The sequence below is a fragment of the Eptatretus burgeri genome, unplaced genomic scaffold, assembly GCF_056783735.1.
Source record: "Eptatretus burgeri isolate ZD-2024b unplaced genomic scaffold, Ebu_testis_v1 Ebu_testis_scaffold_3157, whole genome shotgun sequence".
Lineage (NCBI taxonomy): Eukaryota > Metazoa > Chordata > Myxini > Myxiniformes > Myxinidae > Eptatretus > Eptatretus burgeri.
This window is the reverse complement of record NW_028225105.1, coordinates 245,442-265,238: the sequence shown is the minus strand read 5'-3', so window position 1 is coordinate 265,238 and position 19,797 is coordinate 245,442. Positions and strand designations below refer to the sequence as shown.

General features: G+C 47.4%; 2 protein-coding genes across 15 annotated transcripts in view; both read left to right on the top strand.

The window, feature by feature from the left end:
* Positions 1–19,797, top strand: part of LOC147006662 (uncharacterized) — a 138,952-nt gene that overhangs the window by 24,499 nt on the left and 94,656 nt on the right. The window lies entirely within an intron of this gene.
* Positions 1–19,797, top strand: part of LOC147006664 (uncharacterized) — a 99,514-nt gene that overhangs the window by 59,465 nt on the left and 20,252 nt on the right. For 6 of the 14 annotated variants that reach the window (XM_085868181.1, XM_085868191.1, XM_085868190.1 and 3 more), the window contains 2 exons: positions 18,986–19,083; positions 19,278–19,397. The gene's annotated coding sequence lies outside the window, so the exon portion shown is untranslated. Of the gene's footprint in view, positions 1–15,706; positions 19,093–19,277; positions 19,398–19,797 lie in introns of those variants that run through there. The other 8 variants (XM_085868184.1, XM_085868192.1, XM_085868185.1 and 5 more) reach the window with 8 other exon arrangements.

Genomic DNA, 19,797 nt, shown 5'->3' with positions numbered 1-19,797 from the left:
TGGATCTGGATTCAACAATTTTTTTCACTGATTCTTCACCATTGAGAAATATAGCTAAACTAATATATCGTGTTGCGGTTCTGAAAAAGCGCATACCTCTTAGGCAATGGCACCAACATGCAGTGATCCCCAGGCAGTTATTTCATTAGTATTTGTGGAGTTCGTCCTCCTCTCGTGTCTCGTGAGTTAATCGGACGAAGTGCGTTGCGTGGGTCTCGAAGTTAGGTCGAATAAATATATCTGATTCAGACTCTGATCCCTACTCAAACCCTGTCGTTTTATCCATAGTACATAACAAGCATGCAAGCATACACGCCTTCAATGGGAAATTGTTTATAACCACACCACCATGCCTCCTGTGGCTCGGATCATCCACATCCCCCTGCACAACAAACAACTTGCCCCGGGATTTGTGTGCCAATATTTCATTCAAATCTGCGCGCCAATTCCCAACCGGCACCTCACCTTACTCTGCACTTCACTAACCAAATCTCACCACTTTGACTACAAACACCTACCGCACACGGAAAAAATATTCCCGCATCCCCTCGTACCTCTGCATTGCTACAATTCACCACGCTATTTTGATGAGCACCGCACGGCATCGGATTGTCCTCGGCGCGGCGTGATGCTCAACCACGCTAATAGCTCCACCGCAGCTCACTGGGAACGTCCCGGGTGAGCGTCCGGAATTGATGCAGCCCTCATCCAGTCGTCTGACCACGGCAAGACTAGGGGCAACGAGGAAGGGTCGTGAGAAGGGCGATCCGAGAGTTTGGTTCAGGTCTCAAGTGTGCATTTTCGCTCATGAAGAAGCCTGTGGGTGGCGGAGAAAGTCCGCTCCATCCGATAATCAGACTGCACTCGGTGCACGTTCAGGGTCAGGGTGTCGGCTCGGGGAGCATGCCCCATGTTAAGTAAAGAGATCTGAGCTGTGCTGAACGTGAGAGGCATCTGAGACAGTTTCCAGTCCCGGAACCTGGCAGGGCGTGGCTCGGGCTGCTGTGACCCAATAGAGGAGCAGAATTTGGGCCACAGCACGTCGCTTTCCAGTGCTCGCCTCACCCTTTGCCTGAGGCTTATAAAAGGTGTAGCGCGGAGCCGTTAGAGCCTCCTCCCTCTTCTTCAGAACATTATTTGTGTGTGATTGCCGTCCAGAGTGCGCTTCTTCTTCTGCAAGGAACTGATCCAAGGCGAATGTCATCCTTCGAGACTCCCTTCCGTGCTGTCGACGTCCTGCCACCCTCGCGCAGCCTGACAGACCAGTGTGGAGCGCACGTTGCTACGAGCACCAGCGAATATATCGGCAGGAGATAGCGCGCCATATAACGGGGGTGGGAACGCTCAGGCGGAGTATACCACAGAGGTACACGCTGCACCTACAGACCTTTACACGGCTGGGTTCGGGATCTTTCTCCTCACGCATCTTTTCAACTCTCTCAATATCCACAATTCCATCCCGTCTTCTGTGGACGCACAACAACGTCACTGACTCGCAATCCCATTTACCTCAGGCACGACACTGCACCCCTCACGTCGCCTACATAGCACCTCCTCACTCCAACACCGGTGACACCGGTATCTTTCCCACTACCCCTCCCAAAGCGACCTTGGCCATGTTTGTCAGCCGATCCCACCAGGTATTACGGGGATGCTCATCCTCACCTTTTCTTTCTTTCTTGGCTCTCTAACTTTCCTCAGGTGTGTGTGGGTGTGTGATTGCGCCTGTTCTCGAGTAAGTAAGATTGCAGAAGATCGTCGGGATAATCCTGCTCTGTGTTCTTTTGTAATTTGCCTTTTGTCGCACCCCACAAATTCCTTGCTATCCCCAGCTGTACATAAAAAATACACTCCATTCAATGTGCCACATAAGTTTCCTCGCTTGATTGTAAATCAATGTGTTGTGTAGAAATGTTCCCAGGTCGTTTTCTTGTTTTCTTCCATAGGTCCAGCATGGCCCGCGCTCTAGTTCAGCCGGGACGATCTGATTCCTTGCCGCTACGTGCTTGGCAGTTACGCTCGGCTGCACCTGATCTGGTAAGGTGATCCGGTTTGACCGAGGGCATGTTCCCCGGTAATTAGATCACGTGACCTTTTGGTAAACTGTATTTATGAAACGCAGGACCCGACGTCACGTGGTCGAGTTATTGGTGTTCGCAGTCGATTAGCACCCGCCACGTCATGAAGTTATTCGTGTGCGACGGCCTGCGATTCCCGAGAGTCTAGTGGAAACCCGAGGGAGTTCACCCCTCATGGTCTTCGCCCGAGGGTCCGCAACAACAGCACGATATGTCAAAAAGTTGTGGACAGATTCGGATGAAACTTGGTGGACTATTTGGGTGTGTAGCAACGACGAATTGCTTCCATTTTGGTGAAGATCCGGATCCATATTTGGATACGATAATTATTTATTGATTTTGAGTGATTCTTCACCGCTGAGAGATCGGATCAAAATCGACAAAGCACTGTATAGCATGATATTTCAAAAATGTAATGGGTCCGATATGTTCTCATGGATCAGGCATTGCGTGGCGGAGGTATACGCTCCTCCGAGTTCCCTTCTAGTTTTTCCTGTTTTGCTCTTCTTGTTTTTAGTCAATTTGGTTTTCATCATTTTTTCTGTCCCAAACCATATCCTGCTTTGTTGAATCGTTTAATTTGTGTCCCGAGTTAAGTCGGAGCTACTGGTGATAGTTGGGAGTGTGATTTCCCTCTGTTTTTTTGCCTCGTCTTCACTCCTTTCATCCCAGGTATTGTTCCTTTTGATCCCTCAGCTCAATCCAATTTCCATCCTCCCTCAAAAGTATAAACAACATATATCTCCATCTTTATTCAGAAAACAAACCAACAACAACATCAGGAAAATAACCCAAACTCTTATCTCAGTGTTCAGTTACTCATTTCCCTGTTCCTTCTTCTTTTCAACGTCCCCAAACTGAATCTTCACTGAACAAGGAGAAAAAGACATAAAATGTGGCAGCCTCCATGGCTTTACCTGTACGGAGTTAAAGGGCCAGCTCGTAATCACAAGATTTAGATTTAGGCACACCTGACTTGAGTGGTCATGTGACATGGAAGATTGCGTACGATTGGGTTCTTCAGTCATGAATATTAATGATGTGGGTGGAGAAAGGCGGAGTCAAAAGCGAGTGGTGAAGCAGGGCAGAGTCAGCAGGCGAGTGGGTGGGATGGCAGGAACCAGCAGGAGCGAGCAGACAGGAATTGGAACTCCAGACGGCCTCGTGACCCGTCCATTGTTGGCCCCAAAGTTGCAGGGCGGGGCGGCACCCCGAAGCGATGTGTCGTCACCCGAATCGGGCGCTCTAATTGGGCCCCGGCCACCGCACGGCCCGTCTGCCATAACCGGAAGTGGCCTCACTGTACATCCGGCAAGCCATAGCTGAGCTGTGGATCCGTTGAAGTATCCGTTGAAGACAAAGTCTTCGATATCCCCCGCCATAGTAAATGAGGTCAAGTAGCAAAAGGCACCAGTTCAATTTACTCTTGATGTGTGTACCAAATTTCATCAAGAAATTGTGAATAGTTTTGCAACTATGCTCTGGAAACAAAGGTTAACCTCAATCATTTCTTAATACCCAACTTATTTCCATGGAAAGTGACAGAAATTTTTTGGGGGGAAAATCTCTAAATATTAAGAGGCACCGGTTCACCACTTGCTTGAATTGTGTACAAAATTTCGTAAATATATGTTGAGCGGATTTGTAGTTAAGCTCCAGAAACGAAATGTGACTGATGGACTGAACCCATTTCTATATCCCCCGCCAACCAACGAAGTTGGCGGGGGATAATAAAGAAATAGTTTGTAGTTTTGCAACTATGCTCTGGAAACAAAGGTGAACCTCAATAAGGCCAAACAAAAAAAAATGTTGCATTGGCGTAACCCGCCCGACCCTAAAGATTCCGCCGACCCTACGTTTTTTTTTTGTTTTTTTGCTATCGAAAAATTTTGCCGACCCTATTTTATTGCTATTTTTGTTGTTTTGCTATCGTTTTCAAGTATCTTGTTGATTGCGATCGCGATCGCAAAAACCCGGAAGTGTTTCGGACAGAACCCGCCGACAAAAAGGGTGGTACTCGAGCCGGGGGAGATTTTGGGAGGGATTTATTAGGAAAGAAAAAAGAAAAAAAAAGATCCCGACCGACCTACCCTATTTTTCAGTGACCAGTTGCGCCAATGCAACATATTTCTCTTTTTGGTCTAACCTCAATCATTTCTTAATACCCAACTTGTTTCCATGGAAAGTGACAGAATTTTTTTGGGGGGAAATCTCTAAATATCAAAAGGCACCAGTTCACCACTTGCTTTATATGTGTACCAAATTTCGTAAATATATTGTTGCGAATTCGCGCCTGCCGGCGTGCGATCGGCCGAGTAACTCGAATCGTGACCGCGTCGCCCACCAGTCAGACAACTCAGTCGTGACCCTCCTTGGAACTACCGCCAGGAGCAAGTCACGGGTGGGGGTATAACGTCACCACGATCGTACCAATTGCCCATCCGCACAGGATAGGGTTGCTCGCCAAATTCGACCCACCTAAGTACCTGCGCGAGCAGTCGACCGGGCGATCGTTCCTCGCCGCAGGTCGGCCGAGGACACGAACCGCTTAAGCGGTCCGTTCCGTGCTGCAGTGACAAGCGAGCGGTGTTATCGCCGACCTCGACGGATGTGATTCTGTTTACCGGATGCTTACACCCGTCTACCAATTTCTTCCGTGATGCAAGATGGCACTTTCAAAACAGGGAATAGGACGCAACGAACGGGAAACAGTTCAAGAAGCACATTGATTGGACATTGCATGTATTTACAGTCACAGCAATGAATCATGCACGTATGAACAGTCAAAGCAAGCAGATAAAAGAATTACCACCGAATAAAGCGTTTTATTCGCACACACAGTCACTTAAACAAGTCTACTTACGAGACGGCGCCACCACATGCATTTATACAAAAAGCAAAGAAAAGCCACCCCCTAAGACAAGGGTGGCAGACAGGTCCATGGACCGAATGTGACGTGGAGCCTGGATGAACGGTCAGACCCACGAGACCGAAGGGTCTTACCCGCGCCCTCGTGGCGCGACGGTGGGCAGGTCGCGACGTCTACTCCCCCACGGCCTGGCGTGGCCGCGCCTGTCCTCGGGCACCCGGCTTGGTCGGTGAGCTCTCTCCGGCGTTCTCCACCAGGATGCGCAGGCTCACGCCACACAGCTGGCACCACGGAATGGACGGGGTTACCGGCGCTCTCTCAGCGCGGATGGTCGGTATGGGGGAATTGCTGATGCTCTCTCAGCACGTCGATGCCCTCTTAGCCAGTCGATGCTCTTTTAGCGAGTTGATGCTTGCTTAGCGAGTTGACGCTCGAACGAGCACCCTGGACCACCTTGGCTCCGGCAAACTCTCCCTGGCTGTGGTCTCCACTTCACCCCTTTTCTCGGCGGTGGTCTCCACGTTGCCCTCTGGTTTGCTTCCGAGCCCCTCTCCGCGTCCCTGCTCCGTTCACCAACTCTCGCTCTGACACCACGACTGTCTCCCCACAACCGGCTGACTTGAGCTCCGTCTCTCGAAAACTGAACCCAGACTGACTTGTAACTGATCGCAAGCTCATCTCCCCCACCACTGACTGCGAGCTCCGTTCACCAACACTGGCAACCGACCCACCGACACTTCTCTCGACACTGCCTCGAGCTCCGTAAAACCGACTGGCCCTGAGCTCCGTTCTGCTCGCCCTTTTATAGGGCCGGGGAAGCGAGAATCGACCCCTGACCCTTGACCTCCAACCCTGGCAAAGCCGACGTGGTAGAAATTACCAAAACACTCGCTCGAAAGCGTGACCCCTGACCCCGGCAGAGCCGATGTGTGTAGTTCACCAATGCTTCGCCTCGACAGCGCAGCTTCGTCCCCGCTGAGCCGATGTGTGAAATTCACCGAAGCTTCGCCTCGACCGCGCGACCTTTGACCCCCGCAAAGCGGACGTCGCGGGAATCATCGGAGCGTTCGTCCTGACAGCGTGAACTCCGACCCTAGCAAAGCGGACGTGGTTGAAATCATCGGAGCGCTCGTCCTGACAGCGTGAACTCCGACCCCGGCAAAGCGGACGTGGTAGAAATCATCGGAGCGCTCGTCCTGACAGCGTGAACTCCGACCCCGGCAAAGCGGACGTGGTAGAAATCATTGGAGCGCTCGTCCTGACAGCGTGAAGATGGCGTTGTCTCCGGGATGGAGGTGAAGCGATGTTTGCGGGGTGGCATTGTTGATGGTAGTGAATGGGAAAAGGGCGAAGGTGGTGGTGGCTTGGTTGTGGTTGTTTGTGAACGATGTTGGTGGTGGCGATTTGGTTGTTGTGGGCGTCGTTTGAGAATGGCGATGAAGCGATGTTTGCGGGGTGGAGTTGTGGAGGTAAAGAGGCGAAGGTGGTGGTGTTTGAGTTGTAGTTGTTTGGGAATGATGTTGGTGGTGGCGATTTGGTTGTTGGGGGATGATTGGTCCAAAATAATGTCAGAGAAAAGAAAAACGGCTTTCTCAAAGCGTCGCAGCCCGGTGAACACGAATACAACCCTCTAAACAACGGTGGGGAACTATCTGCACATAAACTTACCGGCATAACTGATCGAAGGACCTTTCTGGTGTTGTGCAAATTTCCACAGCCGTAACAATATCTTGAGGGGATTTCAAGTTCAGCTCCGGAAACGAAATGTGACGGACGGAATCCACTTCTATATCCCCCGCCAACTTCGTTGATGCAGACACATTCTTACAGTGAAGGGCATGGCCGCGGCGTTTACAGGCGGCCGTGGCTTGGATTAACTTCAGGAAAAGAGAAAAAGAGTTGGAATGAAGTGAGAGATATAATCAGGCCAATAGATGAGATCCACACAACGCATATTACCCCATTTGTCCCATGATACAAGAGGGAAGGGATTACCCTTCATATTCATAAAATAACTGTCTGGGGACCACTGTATGTATGGTTGATGCCATCGCTTTGGAGGCATGCGGTTCTGGAAACCGCAACAATATTTTTGCCTCATTTATCATTTTCCTTCCTTTTTGTTTTACATGGTTTTCCGTGGTGTGGTAGAATACCTTTTTATCCCTTTATAACCCTCCTACTACTTTTTTTTTTAAAACAGGAACGACAAAACAGTTCTTATCTCGATGAGATATTTGTTTTTGATGGTATTTTGTGAACTCACCTGACACTTGGATTCCTTTAATTGCTTGGTTCTTCAGGAGAGGTGACGGAGCCAGCAGGAATCGGTCCAAGATTACCCTGCAACCCGAGCACATCTTAAGAAAACCAAGTCCCAGTCATCCAACATGTTCTGAACTCCCAGCAAGCTGTACTACGGATGAACTGACAAGCGAACAACACGAACAGAAACACGAACATTGAGGGGAGACATCAACAGGCTGAACGCATACTCTCTCAAGCTCAAAGCTACAGCCAGAAAATTGAACGGAAACACGGTCAATCTGAACAGGCAATCTCTAAAAAAGCCTCAGACTTTGCAACAACTCTTTCTCCACCAGGTGCGTCTCAGCCAACTCAACTGCCAGGTGCACGAGCTACTCTGAATCACCAGCTGTCCATACTCCGAGGTGAAGAGAGACATTTGGAATCTCAATGCAGAATGGAACAGGTGTGCAAGGAAACCGAACAGAGACCACGGTCCTCCGACGAAAAACGCCAGCAAATTGAACAAGCAATCCAACAGAAAGCCTCAATGTTGCTCACAAAATGCGGAGACAATCCAAGTCCTCCTCCACCAGGTACGGCTCAGCAAAACCCAAGCAAGGGGAAACTTTCTGTTTTGAAAGATCAACTGCACAAACTCCGAGATGAAGAGAGACGTCAGCAAGATTTACAGACAGACGAAAAGAGACAAATGCAGATCAAACAGAAATACCTGCAAATTGAACAGGCAATCCAAGACAAAACCTTCGTCTTGCCAACCGTGTATGAAGTCAATCCAAGCACCCCTCCACCAGGTACGTCACACGCGAATAAATCGCCACTAACGCCATCTGTTCTGAAACACCAGGCATCCAAACCCCCTCATGAAGAGAGACAACAGGAATCTCACTGCAGAATGGAACAGATAAGTAAGGAAACTGAAAAGAGACAATGGTCCTCGGATGAAAAACGCTGGCGAATTGAACAGGAAATCCCACAGAAAGCCTTAATCTTGCACACAGAATACGGAGTCAATCCAAGTCCTCCTCCACCAGGAACGTCTCAGGCAAACACCTCCTCACTTTCACCATTTGTTCTGAAACACCAGGTGTCCAAACTCCCTTGTGACGAGAGACAACAGGAATCTCAATGCAGAATGGAACAGATGAGCAAGGAAACTGAACAGGGACGACAGAGCCCCGATGAAATACGCCGTCAAATTGATCAGGTAATCCAACAGAACACCCCAATCTTGCATACAGAATACGGAGTCAATCCAAGTAGTCCTCCACCAGGTACGTCTCAGGGAAACACCTTATCACTTTCACAATTTGTTCTGAAACACGAGTTGTCCAAACTCCATTGTGAAGGGAGACAAGAATTTCAATGCAGAATGGAACAGATGAGCAAGAAAACCAACCAGAGATCACGGAACTCCGATGGAAAACGCCGGGAAATTCAACAGCAAATCCAAGAGAAAACCTCATTGTTACACACAAAATACGGGGTCATTCCAAGTCCTCCTCTACCAGGTACGTCGCAGGCAAACACATCCTCAATCACAATATCTGTTCTGCAACACCAGCTATCCAAACTCAAAGATATTGAGAGACATCAGAAATTTAAACACACAATCGAACTAAAAATGAAGAAAACCGAACAGAGAGCACAGTCCTCCGATGGAAAACGACGGCAAATTGAACAGGAAATCCAAGAGAAAACCTCATTGTTGCACACAAAATACGGCGTCATTCCAAGTCCTCCTCTACCAGGTACATCGCAGGCAAACACATCTTCAATCACAATATCTGTTCAGAGCCATCTATCCAAACTCAAAGAAATTGAGAGACATCAGAAATTTAAACACACAATGGAACTGAAAATTAAGAAAACCGAACAGAGAGCACAGTCCTCCGATAGAAAACGACGGCAAATTGAACACGAAATCCAAGAGAAAACCTCATTGTTGCACACAAAATACGGGGTCATTCCAAGTCATCCTCTACCAGGTACGTCGCAGGCAAACACATCCTCAATCACAATATCTGTTCTGCAACGCCATCTGTCCAAACTCAAAGATATTGAGAGACATCAGAAATTTCAACACACAATGGAACTGAAAATGAAGAAAACCGAACAGAGAGCACAGTCCTCCGATGGAAAACGCCGGGAAATTGAACAGGAATTCCAAGAGAAAACCTCATTGTTGCACAAAAAATACGGGGTGAAGCCAAGTTTCCAGGCAGATATAAGAAGACAAATGGAGATCGAAAAAAAATGCCTTGGAGTAGAACATGCAATCCAAGAGGTAACCCTCACCTTGCAAACAAAATATGGAGTCAATCCAAGTGTTTCTCTCCCAGGTCCGTCTCAGCAAATCACAAGCCAAGTTAAACTTTCTGTTCTGCAAGATCAACTGTGCAAACTCCAAGATGAAGTGAAACGTCAGGAGGATTTACAGAAAGACAAAAGTCGACAAATGGCGATCGAAAAACAATGCCTTGGAGTTGAACAAGCAATCAAACAAGCAACCTTCACCTTGCAAACAACGTATGGAGTCAATCCAAGTATTTCTTTTCCAGGTCCTTCTCAGCAAAACACAATTGAAGTTAAACTTTCTATGATGGAAGATCACTTGTGCAAACTCCGAGATGAAGTGAGACGTCAGCAAGATTTACAGAAAGACAAAAACAGACAAACACAGATCGAACAGAAATGTCTGCAAATTGAACAGGCAATCCAAGACAAGACCTTCGTCTGTCCAACCGTGTATGAAGTCAATCCAAGTACCCCTCCACCAGGTACATCTCAGGAAAATAAATCCCCACTTACACCATCTGTGCTGGAACACCAGGTGTGCAAACTCCCTCATGAAGAGGGACAACAGGAATCTCAATGCAGAATGGAACAGATCTGTAAGGAAACCGAACACAGAGCACAGTCCTCCTTTGAAAAACGCTGGCGAATTGAACAGGCAATGAAACAGAAAACCTCAATGTTGCGTTCAGAATACGGGATCAATCCAGGTACTCCTCGAGCAGGTACGTCTTGGACAAACACATCCCCACTTACACTACCTGTTCTGAAACACCAGCTACCTGAATTCGGAGGTGAAATGAGCTTTCATGAATCTCTACGGAGAGACGAACAGAGACAAGAGAAAATCGAACAGATACGCATGCATATTGAACAAGAATGCCTGCAAATTGAACAAGGCATCCAACATAAAACCTTGGTGATGCAAACACAATCCGAAGTCAATGAAAGATGCGCTGGGACTGCAGTGGGGTCTTGTTCTTCAAGGGAGGATCCGAGTGCCGAGTCACCTTTGAATCAGGACGCGGTGTCTCATTGGGTGTAAACCCCAAATGCTCTCTTCCCTCTCAACCAGACGTAAAAGGATCACCCTCTCCAAGTTCACCACCGAAAGAATCACTCTCACCGAAACCACCACCAATATCTTCCCAGGAAGTCCAAAATATATTGTTGTAGATTTTGAGTCGGGAAACCACACTACATTGAGTCGGGCGTGTCGCAAGGCCCTTGACCCACCAAGCCGCCATTCGAAGCCGCTGCAGCGTTGGCAACGATATGCAGAGACACCTGCATGTCGAACAGAGACTCCTGCATGTCGAACAGAGACTCCTGCATATCGAACAGAGACCCCTGCATATCGAACAGAGACCCCTGCATATCGAACAGACACCTGCATATCGAACAGAGATTCCTGCATGTCGAACAGAGACCCCTGCATATCGAACAGAGACCCCTGCATATCGAACAGACACCTGCATATCGAACAGAGACACCTGCATATCGAACAGAGACCCCTGCATATCGAACAGAGATGCCTTCATGTCGAACAGAGACGCCTGCAGATCGAACAGAGATGCCTGCATATCGAACAGAGTCGCCTGCATATCGAACAGAGAATCCTGCATGTCAAACAGAGAGTCCTGCATAGCGAACAGAGACTCCTGCATATCGAACAGAGACCCCTGCATATCGAACAGAGACCCCTGCATATCGAACAGAGTCGCCGGCATATCGAACATAGACTCCTGTATATGGAACAGAGACGCCCGTATATCGAAAAGAGACTCCTGCATGTCGAACTTCGAGAGACGCCCACATATTGAACAGATTCACCTGCATATCGAACAGTGACCTGCATCTCTACCAGAGACACCCGCATATCGAACAGAGATGACTGCATGTCAAACAGAGAGTCCTGCATATCGAAGAGAGACTCCTGCATATCGAAAAGAGACTCGTGCATGTCAAACAGAGACGGCCGCATATCGAAAAGAGACTCCTGCATATCGAACAGAGACGCCCGCATATTGAACAGAGACACCTGCATATCGAACAGTGACCTGCATCTCGACCAGAGACACCCGCATATCGAACAGAGACGATTGCATATCGAACTCAGACACCTGCATGTTAAAAAGGGACTCCTGCATATCTAACAGAGACACCTGCATATCGAACAGAGACGCCCACATATTGAACAGATTCACCTGCATGTCGAACAGAGACTCCTGCATGTCGAACAGAGACACCTGCATATCGAACAGAGACGCCCGCATATCGAACAGAGACCCCTCCTGCAAATGGAACAGAGACGCCCGCATATCGAACATAGACTCCTGTATATGGAACAGAGACGCCCGTATATCGAAAAGAGACTCCTGCATGTCGAACTTCGAGAGACGCCCACATATTGAACAGATTCACCTGCATATCGAACAGTGACCTGCATCTCTACCAGAGACACCCGCATATCGAACAGAGATGACTGCATGTCAAACAGAGAGTCCTGCATATCGAAGAGAGACTCCTGCATATCGAAAAGAGACTCGTGCATGTCAAACAGAGACGGCCGCATATCGAAAAGAGACTCCTGCATATCGAACAGAGACGCCCGCATATTGAACAGAGACACCTGCATATCGAACAGTGACCTGCATCTCGACCAGAGACACCCGCATATCGAACAGAGACGATTGCATATCGAACTCAGACACCTGCATGTTAAAAAGGGACTCCTGCATATCTAACAGAGACACCTGCATATCGAACAGAGACGACTGCATATCGAACAGAGATGCCTTCATGTCGAACAGAGACGCCTGCAGATCGAACAGAGATGCCTGCATATCGAACAGAGTCGCCTGCATATCGAACAGAGAATCCTGCATGTCAAACAGAGAGTCCTGCATAGCGAACAGAGACTCCTGCATATCGAACAGCGACCCCTGCATATCGAACAGAGACCCCTGCATATCGAACAGAGTCGCCGGCACATCGAACAGAGACTCCTGCGATTTTGACCGGAGATCCATCAGCAAGCTTTCGATTTGTGTACAACATGCAGGGTCAATCAAACTGCTCCTCCACCATCAGGTACTTCTCAGTCAAATGACCTGAACCAAAATCGAATCGGTTCGGCGTTTTCTTTTCACCTCCTCAACTCATACACCTCGTTTTTCTTGTCTGAATCGGACCACAACTTTCTGAAATATCGTGCTACGTATTGTTTTTGGATGCTTGGTGTTGGCTTCATGGTGAAGGTGGTGGGTTTGGCATCCGAGGGTCCTGAGTTCAAATCCCACTTGGCCATTGAATTAATACCAGGTGGGCCTGACATCCTTCTGAAGAGGTAAAGTGAGTTCCAGCTTTCTAGGATGATTGAGCCATTACACTTCCCTGTGTCAGAGTTGTTACCCCTCCAGGAATGTTCCCAATTGCCCAGGAGACTGCTATGGCAGCACTCTGTACAGAGTGTGGTCTTTGTAAATGGTCAGGAGCTCAGGTGTGCCAAGGAAGGACTTTGCATGATGGAAGATGCCCAGTTGGCGACTGGCTTTGAAGGCCAGCTTGAAAATGTTGCTTTCCCAGGAAAGATCATGGCACACAGTGAGACCCAGAAGCTTGAATGAAAGGACTTCTTGAAGAAGATTGTTGAGAAACTAGATGGGGGGTGGGGGGTTTCAAGGCGGTTCTTTCAGAGAGACATAGTGGGAGCGTGAGATTAGTCAGGATTGAAAGACATGCTCCACCTGTCGCACCATTTTGTGGTTCTATCCAGATCTGCAGAGAGTGAAGAAGCTGCTGCTTGCCGATCTTAGGGTGACAGATGGTACGGCAGAGGGCAGAGTCATCAGCAAAGAGATAAAGAGGATTTTCCAGAGAGTCGGAGAGATCATTGATGAAAACCAGAAAAAGAACAGGGCCCAGACGCTGCGTTGAGGAACTCCAGCCTGGACAGGAAGAGGGGATGAGAGAACTCCATTTTGGGCCACACGTTGACTGCAACAGGAGAGGAAGTGTACAAGCAATGGGTGGAGATGGCCTTGCATACCATAGAAAGGGAGTTTCATGAGCGGGGCATTTTGCCAGATCATATCAAAAGCACACGATATGTCTGGATATGGCTCTGATTTCATGTCTGGCATTGAGGACCTCCATCCATTGTTGGGAGGGCAGAAGCATCATATCCAGGGTGGAGTGAGCTGGTCTGAAACCAAATTGGTGATCGGAAATCAAGCCATTGGAGAAGAGGAAGGATTTATTGTCTGAAGCAATGATGGATTCCACAACTTTGTAAATGATTGGCAGAAGGCTGATTGATCTGTAGTTGCGGGGATCTCTTTTTGCACCTTTTTATGCAGGGCATAAAAATCTTACTCTGAGCTGCATAATGCAGGGCTGATTTCGAAGCAGATGACAGGTGACCTTGGGCAAATGAGAGGGTGAATAGAACAGAGGAGCAGGTTTTTCGGACACGTGGGCTGATGCCGTCTGGACGGGTTGCAGAATCTGAGTCGAGGTTTGACAGCAAATCTCCACCTTGTCAGGAGAAAAGGACACAGAGTCTAGGGATGCCTGGGTGTGACTGGGTCAGGTGTGTACGGGAAGCGATGGGTTTGGACACATGAAAGGAACTTCAGCCTTTTCGGACACAAGAAAGGAAGCAAACACAGATATGAGGCATTCAGCCTTTTCACATGTGGTATGAGCAGTGCGGCCATTTGTGGTAAGGGAGGGGATGGAGGGGGAACATACACCAGAAACAGATTTGACGAGACGCCACGAGGATTTGGAGGAGATGGAGAGGTTTGAAAGTTCATACTTGAGATTAGAAAGATTATGGTTTCTGGTTCTCCTGAGGGTAGATACACACTTGTTCTGAGCTTTATGGAAGGAACTGAGATTACCCTCAGTTGGGTTTGCTTTCCATGAGGTGAAGGTAAGTTGTTTCAGGACAACTGCCTCGCCACAAGCTTCAGTGAACCAAGGGCGGGAGGAAGGGGACAACTGAATACGAGATGTGATAAGTCTGTGCATTAGAGAGAGCAAGTTTCTTTGAAAGAATTCCCTGGATGAGTTGATGGTGGAGGAAGTAGCGATGGGAGACCAGTCTAGAAGTTTGATGGCTTCTTGTAGACCCTGCCAGTCGGCTTGAGTGAAATGCCAGACTCGACGGCGCTGAGGTGGTTCTCTGATAACAGCCAGAAATGTCAACTTTGACAAGGACGTGGTCACAAGAACCGATTGGAGCGGAGAAAAGAACAGCAGATATTTTCAGGGAAATTTGTCAAAGTCAGATCCAGAAGAGATGGAGTACCATTGGTTGAGATCCGGGTCGGGAAGTGGACTGTTTGAGTCAGTCCCAATGAGTTGCAGAAGTCTTTTGCTGAAGTGCCATGACAGGTGAGAGAGGTACGCACAACAAGCCAACTGGCATGATGACAATTGAAGTCACCACATTGGATGAGAGGATGGAAGTTGGTCCATGTTTTCGGATAGTGAGGGGCAAATGGAGTCATCACTGTTTGGTGGACGGCACAACACACATATATACATGAGGTGGGAGTGAAGGGGAAGCCGTAGCCAGAGGAATTCCTGGGGGTGTGGGGGAGAAAATGCAGTGCATGGAGAGTGAGGAATCGTCTTTGATGAAGAACAACTCCACGCCAGGATGAGGCTCACGTCTGTCATATCGGAGAAATGAGTAACCAGGGAAAAATACACGGGAGTCAGAGACGTCTTGGAGGTGGAAAGTTTCTGTGAAGCAGATTATGTCTGGTTTGTCAGTGACAACCTGCATGGAAAGATCTCTCAGGTTTGAGGGAAGGCCCGGGATGTTTGAGGTCCACACTGTGAAAGAAAACGTAGGGGAGGAGGTTTTGAGTGGAGGAAAGGACGAAGAAGGAGGGGTGAGGGAGGGGGGTCAGGAGAGTTATTGAAAGAGTGTGGTGGATTACAGAAGAGCTCGGGGAGAGGGACGGATGAGGAGAATAGTCTCGGTGGTGATGGGTTAAGGTACAGTGGGGAGCAACAAGATAGGAGCAGAGGGCAGTTGAAGATAGGAGGAGGTGCAGTGATGATATGGAAGAGAGAGGGTGGCGGAAAGAGGCAGTTTTGTGGATGTTCGGGGGGGGCAACTTTGGGAAGGGGAAGCTTTGAGGGGGAAGAGTGTGAAGGTTGCATTGAGAGGGAGGGGAGACGAGAGCAGGCACGGCCAAGGTGCAGGAGGGCCATGGGAGAGGTGGGGAGAGGGGAAGGATGACACTTTGTCGAGGTATGGTGAAGAAGGGAGCGGCGGGGGGAGGTACAAGATTTGAGGGGTTGGGAGGAGGAGCAGGTGTTCTGAGAGAAAGGAAGGGGCATGTTCGTGATGATGAGTGTACTGATTGAGAGAGTGAGATATCTGTGAGGTTCGAATGGAGCCCACAAATGTTAGAACAACACACAGTTTGAGACAACGGAGGAGGAGCTGGTACTGAGGCAGAAGAGAGGAGGTGCTCATAGCTGAGGGAGGATGAGGGGAAAGATGGGACGATTCACGAGAGAGGATAACAGGTGAGGGGTTTGGAGGAGGTGGAGTGAATTGGCACTGAAGTTGTTAAAAAGGACGATTGATGGAAACACGAACATGAATTACAAACTGGGATTTTAAAACTTTTAAAGTCAGAGATGTGATTAAAGAGATTACATGAGGGATGTAATGGAGAGAATGGAGAAAAGGAACATAACATTGGGACGTGTTGGACTCGGGATGAAGGAAAGGTCGAATTGAAACTTTGGAAGAAGAAGAAGAATAGTAATGATGATGCAAAAACGAGAACCACGTGGGTGAAAGAGGAAGTTGTTGTCGTTTAAGAGATAGTTGATTTTTTTTTTTTGATCAAGATTACGAATATTAGGTAAAGGAAAGTTTGATAAAAAAAATTGTGAATGTGTTTGGTGAATTTGGATCGGCAAATACAGAAGGAAGTTGGTCGTTCTTCGAAAGTTACACGATGAAGGTGTCGGCAAACACGTGGTTTCGGGAGGTGTCACGTGAGAGGTTAAAAGAACAAAGTTTTTTTTTCAGATAAGGGTAAGATGACGTAAAAGAAACGTTGAAGAAATAATCGGTCGGTGTTTGGTGAATTTGAATCGACAAAAGTGGATGGCAGATCGGCAGAAGGAAGAAGAAGAAGTTTCGGTACAGGAAGTGACGTGACGATGTCGGGAAAAACATGAGGGAAAATAGTTTTTGTTGTTTTTATTTGTTTGTTTTTTTTGTTCGACGAAACAGAGGGTGTAGTTCAGGGGGACAGGAGGGAGAAATGGAGAAAATATAAACTGATGTTAATAAGGAGAAAATACAATAAACACAAACGGGGAGAAGGGTCGGCCTCAAGGAAACACGAGATGAAAATTCAACAATTATCACAAGATTTAACAAGAAGAAGAAGAATCACGTGGGTCGCGCATGCGCACTGATCGCCTCGTTTGAATCGAGGACACAACGGTTTCTCCACCTGCCGTTGATGGATCGAGTGAGTTCGTCGGTTTAAACTTCATGTTTAAAAACCGTTGAGTGATTCATACTGACGGGTGTGATGTGGATGTTTGAAGTATTGAACGGTGGAGACATAATAAGTGTAGAAGTTTTCAGTCGAAGCGGCAATGATCGGGCCAGACTATGTTTTGGCGGGAATCCGAGAAATCGGTCCAGTCTGTGTTTGGTCGGGAATCCAAGAAATCGGGGCAGTCTGTCTTTTGGCGGGAATCCGAGAAATCTGGCCTAATTAATGCAACGTGCAGTGTAAGTTCATTGTGTGCATCCTTGTGTGATTGTAAATAATAAGAGAGTGATGACGGCGGGACACAAGGATTGGAAGGAAGAGGACATTTGGCCCATCGAGCCTGTGTTACAGGTTATGTTTTCACCCTTGTCTTGTTGTGTATGAGCAGGATAGCTCAAAACTTTGTAAACGGATTCCTACTAAATGTAGTGGACACGTTGTGTGTGTGACGAGGACGAATAAATCCAATTTTGGTTCAGATCCGGATCCAGGTGTGGCCTACCTGTGTGATATAAAAGGTGAACTATTCAGCCCGGCGGAGGTGTGCGCTCTCCCGAGTGTCCGTTAATTGTTCAGTGTGAGAATGTCCTTTTCATGATCCCGAGCTCTGATTATCCTTGAGAATGGATTTTGAGATATCCTGATGAAAGTTAAGTCTGTCATCAATCACAACACCAAGGTTTTTCTCTGTTTGGACATCCTGAATAGTGACGTCACTCATGTTGTACCCACTCTTACTGTTTTACCTTCCAACATGCAGTACCTTTTGTTTGGTTTCACTGAAGGGGACTTTACAGTTGGTGGACCATTCCTGTATCTTGTTTAAATCACCTTGAAGCGTGTCTGCTTGATCCTGATTGTTAACTGGACCCATCATTTTCGTGTCATCAGCAAAAATGTACACAAAGTTCGTGTTCAATTGTGGCCGATCGTTAATAGAGATTAGAAACAAAAGGGGTCCGAGTACACGACCCCGTGGAACACCACCTTTTCCAGGACTCCATCTTAAGCTCACTCCGTGTATCGTAACTCTTTGAAGCCTTCTTGTAAGGAATGCTCCAATCCGAGGAAGAAGTTGTTCTCTGATGCCATGTGATGCAATCTCCATTAACAGTGTCTGGTGTGGAAACAGCATCAAACGTTTTGCCAAAGTCTAAACGGAAAATGTCCACTGCATGTCCCTCGTAAACACGTGACACTTGTGACGTGCACGATCTTCTCGTCTGGAAAACCATGCTGATCGTCTGTGAAGAGGTTGTGGGTCTTCAGTTGTGTTGCTCTGCCATCTCTGATTGTACCCCCCTCCCCCCCCCCCCCCTTCAGCACTTTACCAACCACTGTTGTCAAACTTCCAGGGCAGTAGTTCTCAGGAGCTTGCGTGCTTCCTGTCTTTTGAATGGCTGTGATAGGGAGTCGCCATTTCCCAATCCTGTGGAAGAACCTCTTCATCGAGAGACTTTTGGAAGATCATCAGTGGAGGTTCTGCAATGACATGAGCTCTCTCTCTCTTTCAGACATCTTGGATGAATACAGTCCGTCCTGCAAACTTTGAGCTCTTTCGGGCCCGAAGCTTTTTTCTAACTGTCTCTGATGTTTGGGACAGCACCCAACTCAGGGTCTTGAAAGTGCTGCTCCATTATGGGTTCATTACCCAGGTCCTCATCTGTGAATACACTTCTGAAGAAGCCGTTCAATATGTCTGCTTTCCAGGGGGTCTGCACCATTGTGATTTGATCTCAGATTCCGAGCTCAGCTTGATTCGTCCTCTTGGCAGTTTTGTCGAGTCATGCTCCGTGATTTGTTTCCTTCCTCGGTGTATCTTTCAAAGTGTAACACACCGTCAGTAGTCGTGTACCTTCTCCATGCTTTGTACCTTTTTGCGTCACTGTGCCACGGTTTCCCTGGAGATGTCGGGGTTTCTCCAGATACCCTACTGAGACGAGGCTACGGGATTTGGAATGCATCCTTCCACATTCTGTTTGAAATGCTGCCTGAAAAAACTCCAAGATTCACGACAGCTCACGTAAGCAAGGTGATCCATCCATTGGATCTCCTCAAGCATTTCATTCACACGATCAAAATTTCCCTTATTCTGTTTAAGTTTGGGTGATATTTCTGACTCACGTGCCTTGGCAAGTACACTTAGCTCCACAACTATGCAGCAGTGGTCGAAACGAGGTATTCTGTGTCATTAACCATCTCCTGTCTGTTTGTTAGATCCATGACGATGCAGCAGAGGTCGCAACTCATCCCCATGAGTGTTCATCTTCTGGTTCGGGGTTCGGTGCACACGAACGACGGATCGGCAAGAGGATAAAAACCCGTCAAAAATATCAGGTTGGAATTATTTTATTCGAAATCTTCAAGGAGACTGGAAGACATTATGTATCAATTTATTTTAACACACTTCACGTTATTTCAAAACACCACACGAACAAATGTGATCGGACTTTTATACGCCCGATATATATATATATATATATATATATATATATATATATATATATATATATATATATATATATATATATATATATATATATATATATATATATATATATATATATATATATATATATATATATATATATATATACGCCTGATATCACTTGCGCTCTTGTTGATTTTTAAATCTTCTGGGATGTTTCGTTTTGACCTTACAGCCTCTTGAGCATGACAGAATCAATCTTGAGCATGCCAGAATATATCTGGACGTATTATGTGATACCGGTCGTCC